Source organism: Rhincodon typus, chromosome 10 (assembly GCF_021869965.1).
Source record: "Rhincodon typus isolate 14 chromosome 10, sRhiTyp1.1, whole genome shotgun sequence".
NCBI lineage: Eukaryota > Metazoa > Chordata > Chondrichthyes > Orectolobiformes > Rhincodontidae > Rhincodon > Rhincodon typus.
Window position 1 is genome coordinate 67143531 of NC_063341.1, and position 6379 is coordinate 67149909.

The window sequence follows — 6379 nt, forward strand, 5'->3', positions numbered from 1 at the left end:
AAGAAACAATAAGCTTCACGCCCTTCTGCACATCAGGGACCCCTCAATCGACATCTGCTCTGGAGGCTGAGGTCTGGCACCATTCACGATCCTGGTCCGAGGTGAAGTCCAATGATTTGGAACGAAACTCTCTCCCTTATACAGTGTAACAGACAGCAAGGCACAGAAAAAAAAACCTACAGATGACCAAACTTCTGGCCAGTACAGAAAACTGCTATAGAAAAACAAGCTGCAGGTGTCATCTCAGCCCGTACAGGAACATTCTCTGGACTCATTCGGGTCATGCAGCTGTTGAATATCATCAACAATTTTAGCCCTTCAACCTACCCTATACAATCCACCCCTGATGATATTTGACACTGCATGTTACAATTACAAACCAGCGACAGCTGCGCAAGAATGTACAGTAAGAGAATGTAACCAACACTAGAAGATTAAAACTACAATGAAAATAACTGGCATCAATACAAACAATACAACAATAGGAAGTATCATTAAATTGCAGTGGCCTTCGGGGACCAACCCTTAAATATATATATTCCACCCCTGATGTACGGTCAAGGTCATGATGGAACCAACAATTTGTGCCACCTGACTGACGTGACCAGAATATCGTCTACATTTTGTTTCAGTTAATTTATTTACATAATTTGTTCTAAAATTCAGTATATTCCAGATTCAGGTTTCTTAGTTTGCATTTTTTATTTATCCCCTAGTTCCCTATCGACAGATCACATCACCCAATAACAGTAAAATAACATCATACATGGACTTAAGATTTCTCCGGCTCTCATCATCTGTATTCGTTTTGTGGATACTTCTTCAATATGTTTCCATCCTTGCCAATTTTATGAGTGATTGTGTCATTGAATGGTAACTACTTCCAAAAGCAGGTACCCACTTTGAGCTATAATCTACGTGCGATCAAACAATACAGCTATAATGTTCATTAGGCTTTACCTTCGGCTTATGCTTCCCACCTTTTATTTTTCCCAGGTTTTCCCCTATCACAGATCTCTACACCACCTGAGTCTTAGCTCAGCCTTCTTTCACACACACTAAATGTCCTAACACATTACAATTTCACCTACAAATGATCAAGATGGGGTATCTGTATGTTATTTGATGGGCCCTTTCACTCAGACCACCCTTACCCCTCCCAGAATCCATATTCTTTCATTTCTGTAACATCTTGACATAATTGCCAATCAAATTTTTATTTTGATTGTAATTCTTTTTTCATCCCTTTCACTAATACTACTGTCATTGTTTTAAAGTCATTTTCTCTATGGATTTTGTGTCAGTGTCTTATCGTTTAAACTGTATTTTTGTGCTCTTTCAAGCCACACTAATCCTTTCGTCAAATAGGTGTACATGTCTGAGACCCGTTCTTCAGTGCATGTTTTTGTTGCCGTCTCCTGTTTGTTACCTCTGAGTTAACATTCAATTTTACATTGGTATCCCAAGACCATGTCATGCATTCTTGACTCCCACATGATCTTAGCAAATGATCTATGAGGTTTTACTCATCCCTCCATGTATGGTCCCAATGCCTTGGGTAGTGGATTGATCACCAGTTCAATTCTCTTAAAAGGAAAGACAAGGACACAAACATCACCAAGAGAAAGTTATCAGTTTTGTGTCTCCTTTTCACTACGTCTGTAACATCTTAACCTGACTTGCCGCTTCAAACCATTATTCTAATATTTTTTGTCTTTTGACACCAGTGTCCACCCCTAATTACTTCATCTCATCCAGTTTTGCAATTTAACTATTACCATCATATCTAATTCCAGAGATCTGTAGAGATTTGATAGTCCATGGAACATAATCTTATAATATTTTAAGACAGAAGTCAAACATTTCTGTTTGATTCAGGCACAACATACTATTTTCTTTCTCTAAGATAACTCACATTTTTAAAAAAAAATTAATTGATGACTCATTCCAGATATTGACATATCTCTATGTAAAGTTGTCCATATTCAATATTCTGTTTCCTCCCTTAAAGTCACTAACGGATTTTATGCATTGAAACCATTGACACTGTTTGCATGCACTTTAAACATGATTTACCCAGAGTCTTTACACTTTACCCTGAGTCCCTTTACATTTTCAGGTAACTATCCCTTTTAAATGTTTTAGGCTACCAGGTCATATGAGTCTTAATATAGTTTTTTGTCATGATACACTTAAGTGTACCCAGGCTCAGTGGTTTCAAGATTCCTGGCACTTACTACAATTAATAATTCCACAGTACTTCACCAACACTGAAATGTATTATTGATGAATGGCTTGATGGGTTGAGATGTTGAAATTTAACAAACGGTTTCAGTCTTTAGTGTCTCCAATTTCAAAGAAAAAACAAGTTCCATCCCCCAATGCCTCATCAAGCAGAATGGGTTAATTAGTATTAATCCACTAAAGATTCAATAAAGGAGGTGGGGCATAAACACCTGCACATAATTACATTATCCTTCTTTCCTCCTCCTTGAAGGAAGGGAAAGCCCACCCCTTTGTTAAATTTGCCTTTCCGAAACTCCTCGCACACTGAACCAACAAGGTTTAGTTCACTTGCACAACACAGAAACCTGGCCTTCAGTTCTCTCTTTTTCTCCAGTTAAAACCATCCCTCATCCTTTCGGGGGCCCAAATTGTGCTAACATGTTAGCTACAGACCCGAATTCAGAGTCTGCCGCATTCCACCCTGGAATACGGAAGGTCTCCGAAGCATCAGGTTGCTTTTCCCTTCTCTTACACATTTTCCCAGATCCCATCTCTTGTTGCCAAAAATATCTTGGATCGCAGTGTGTATCCAAATGGTTCTTTTCAGATTCAGCTAAATGTAGTTAAGAGAAGGCTTGACAACAGCAATTTGCTTAAATATGAACATTTGTTGAGTAATAATCGAAAGAAGCAAAAAGCCTCATACCCTTCTGCACATTGAGGGCCCCCCAACTGACGTCTGGTCTGGAAGCTGAGGTTGTTCCTGGCACCATTCACGATCCCGGTCTAAGGTGAAGTCCAACGATTTGGAACAAAATTCTCTCTCTTATACAGTGTAACAAATGACAAGGCACAGAAAATAAACAACTATGAAGACAAAATTTCTGGCCAGTACAGAAAACAGCTACAGAAAAACAAGCTGCAGGTGTCATCTCAGCCTGTACAGGAATGTTCACAGGACTCAAGGTCATGTAGCTGTTGAATATCATCAACAATTTTAGCCCTTCAGCCCATCCTTTACAGGGGCATTCTTTGGAGTCTGGTTTTTATTGGGTTGTAATAAATCTGACAAGGGTTGATTAATAGTGCCTACAACAATTCAATCTCTTATGATTTCTGACTTTAAGTCCTATAACTGCATTTCTAGACAAGACTGTAGAGATCATCAATAAAATCATCAATAGAATTTCCTGGATGTTGTATTCTTCTGTTAAATTTCACCTATCAAGAATTGTATGAGGTCTGAGGGGGAAATAATTGTCAAAGCCTTTCGGTACCTCTTCAAACCTGTTTCTTCTACACCTTGATAAGCAATAACATCACCTGCTTCGCTGCCAATTTGTACAGAGGTGTATTTACTTGTTCAGCTTGTGACTTAGTATCCAGTTTAGAAACTATTCTATTCCTCAAGTATTGTTTTCTCCTGGATGTACAATTTTGTGTTCTATTTGGCCCAATACTGAAAATAAATTTGCTGGCAATACGATTACTGATGTAATTTGATATAATTCCTAATTTGATATAATCTTTGTTTATTTTGCAGTGATGGCAGTTCTCCTGGACTTTGGTGCTGTTTTGGAGTATTAAAAGGAGGATCCCCATGCTGTTGTGGCTATATTGGAGGATTTTCCACCTTTCACAATGAAGTCTCCTGAATAGGATTCATTGTTATACCAGTTTATTTATTTTAAACACTGTGATTGTGATTTGAAAAAAAAAGGGAACAAAAGACATGTATAAAACATGAACAGGCTCTTTGGCCTTCCAAGCTTGTGCCGATCAGCATGCCCTAAATAATCTAAAAAACAAACCTTCTGCCCTTATTTGGTCCATATCCCTCTATTCCCTCTCTACTCATGTACCATTTAGGTGCCTCTCAAATGTCACCAATGTGCCCGCTGCCACCACCTCTTCCGGCAGTGAGTTCCAGCTCCCATCACTCTCTGTGTGAAAAACTTTCCTTGCACATCTCCCTTAAACATTCCCCCTCTCACCTTGAACTGTGTTCCTTGTAATTGAAACTTCAACCCTGGGAAGCAGCCTACGATTATCCACCCTATCTATGCCTCTCATAATTTTGTAGACTTCTATCAGGTCTCCTCTCAGCCATCGTATTTCAGGTGAAAATAATCCTACTCATTTTAACATTGCCTCATAGCCAGTGCTCTCGAGATCAGGCAACATCCTGGTGAACCTTCTCTGCACTCTCTCCAAAGGTTCCACGCCCTTCTGGCAACTAAAACTGCACACAATACTCCAAATGCAGCCTAACAAGGGTTTTATATCATTGCAATATGGTTCGCCAACTCTTATACTCTATGCCCCGGCCGATGAAGACAAGCATGTTATCTGTCTTCTCAATCACCTTGGCCATCTGTGTTGCCACTTTTAGGGAACTGTGGACTTGTATGCCCAGATCCGTTTGTATGTTAATGTTCCTAAGGGTTTTGCCATTTATAGTATAATTCACACCTAAATTTGATCCTCCAAAATGCCTCAATTTGTATTTGTCTGGATTAAACTCCATCTGCCATTTCTGTGCCCAAGTTGCCAATCTATCTATTTCCTGTTGTATCCGTTCACAACTGTTGGCACTATCAGCAACTCCACCAATCTTTGTGTCATCAGCAAACTTGCTTATCAGACCACCCATATTTTCCTTCAGATCATTTATATATACTACAAACAACACAGGACCTAAGACTGATCCCTATGGAACACAACTAGTTACTGATCTCCATTCTGAAAAACACCCTTCCACCGCTACCCTCTGTCTTCTATAACCAATCCAGTTTTACATCCATTTAGCCAGCCCACCCTGAATCCCATGTGATTTTAGTTTTTGTACCAATCTGCCACGTGGGACTTTATCAAATGCCTTACTAAAGTCCATATGAACTACATCCATAGGCCTTCCCTCATCAATTGTCTTTGTCACCTCTTCAAAAATTCAATAAGGTTGGCGAGACATGACCTTCTCCATTTTCTTCCAAATGTGCATACATCTTGTCCCTCAGTATCTTCTCTATGAGCTTCCCCACTGCAGACTTAAGGCTCACTGGCGTATAATTTCCCAGAATATCTCTGGTTCTTTTCTTAAACAAATTTAGCTAATCTCCAGTGCTCTGGAACTTCGCCTGTGGTCAAATTGTATGTGAAGGTATCTGTTAATGCTCTAATTATTTCTTCCCTTGCCTCTCACAGTAAACTGAGATAGATCCCATCTGGTCCCAGGGACCTGTCGACCTTAATGCAATTTAGGATACCCAAAACTTCCTCTTTCAATATAATTGACGTATTTCCCTGGCTCTCTACTCTCAGATTATGTGAGTTTCTCGCTTTAACCTGTTAATTCCATTTATTTTCTAGCTGTGCTTCGTGGTAACCACATTATGGTGACATTGCCAATCTGAGCTACAGTTTATATCCTTTTAAATTCTTTGCCTTTCAGCCTGAATTACCATTCCATTGAAGTTTTTCCTTTGTACCAGGGATTTTTAGTCTTGACTCATTCTCTTGGATCACAGAGTGTATCCAAGTGGTTCTATTGGATTTGGTTAAATGTAGTTAAGAGAAGACTTGACAAATTGCTTAAATATGAACACTTATTAGGTAAGTAAAAAGAATGAAAAGGAAAGGAATATTTATTTAGTAAATTAAAGGGATGAAAAGGAAAGGGACAAAACCATAAGCCTCACGCCCTTCTGCCTATCAGGGATCCCTTGATCGACATCTGGTCTGGTGGCTTAGGTCGCTCCTGACACCGTTTGCTGTCCTGGTCCGAGGTGAAATCCAACGACTCGGAACGAAACTCTTGCCCTTATAGAATGTAACAAACAGCAAGTACAAAAGAAACCACTACAGAAAATGCATTGATTGTGCTGTCTTTGGCACATACAGGAATCTTCGCAGGACTCATTCAAGGTCATGCAGCTGTCGAATATCATCATCAATTTTAGCCCTTTAGCCCATCCTATTCACTCAAACAGTCTCCAATTCCAGTTTGCACAATGGCTAAACACAGATTCAGGATCGCTCTCATCAGTTTGCATTGCAGCTGTACCTTTGTCTTGGAGCTGCAGATTTTTTCAGTTCCAGTGTCTCTCATGGCAGGTCTGAAATAATTTCTGGAACAAAAACAGAAGTTGCTGGA